Source organism: Mastomys coucha, unplaced genomic scaffold (genome assembly GCF_008632895.1).
Source record: "Mastomys coucha isolate ucsf_1 unplaced genomic scaffold, UCSF_Mcou_1 pScaffold4, whole genome shotgun sequence".
In the NCBI taxonomy this organism is placed as follows: Eukaryota; Metazoa; Chordata; class Mammalia; order Rodentia; family Muridae; genus Mastomys; species Mastomys coucha.
Window position 1 is genome coordinate 20904671 of NW_022196910.1, and position 1236 is coordinate 20905906.

Consider the following 1236-nt stretch of genomic DNA (forward strand, 5'->3'; position numbering starts at 1 on the left):
CTGGCTTGTCTTTTGAAACTCCAATGACACAACACCTCCTCCAACAAGACCACACCTCCTAATCCTTTCCAAACAGTTCCATTAACTGAAGGCCAAGTATTCAAACCTAGGAACCTATAAGGACCATTCTCATTCAAACCACCACAGAAGAGAAGGATATCCCATTGTGCTTAGAGGTCAAGACACCTGGGGAATAAAGCTTCCAAGAGATGAGCATGAGGAAAAGAAGCAAGACACTGGAGGAGGATGGGCAGGACCTGATTTTATTACAAGCACACAAATGTGTATTGAATACAGCATGCACAGAGCTGTGTAGACTGTACTGCTCTTGGACTCAGTTGAGAGGTCTGGAGCCTCCATACCTACCTGCATCCTCTCATAATCTGGGATCAGGGTGTCTGAAATGAATGGAGCCGCTTTGGAGGAGACAATGCTGTGAAGTGTGCAGCCGGACCTGCTGATCCCTAGAGGTAAGATTATGGCTGCACATCCTAGTAAGACCCAGAAAAGATTATGGTCCTCAGTATGTCATGCCATCTGTGGAATGGTGGTTATGGACAAATTTAACTTTATCCAACAAGAACCAATTTTGCAAGTAGTGTGGCTAGTGGCTAGTGGGTAGGGTGCTTATCTAGCAAGTAAAAAATGCTCTTGGGTTTGCCCCTGACCTACACCCCAAGCATCGCATAAACTGAGAGTAATTGTACAGATCTATTGTCCCAGTGTTTGAAGAGTAGAAGCCAGAAGGTCAGAAGTTCAAGGTCATCAGTGCCATTATGAGTGTTCAGGTAAGCCTGGAATATGAGAGACATTGTAAAGACAATCTCTCCCAGCATCACTTGTCAATAAAAATCAGATGGCCAATGAGCTAAGGCAGGATTAGAAGGTGGGACATCCAGCAGAGAAACAGGAAAGAGAGTCAGAGGTGGGAATTAAGGCAAACATATGAAACTGAAGAGAGAGAACCAGTCATGGGGCAGACATAGGATAGAATAAATGGGTTATGTAAGTTACAAGCTAGTCAGTGAACAAGTCCAAACTTATGACCTAGGTATTTATTCATAAATAAGTCTCAGAGTTATTATTTGGGAACTGGTGTGTGGGTGGAAAAGCCCACAGTTACAAAACATTGTCTCTAAAAAAAATTAAAAGAGAGAAGAAAAAGAAATAATTTTTTTTAAACTTTTATTGCATTATGATGAGAAAAGTTACATGATTTCAATTTATCTGAATTTG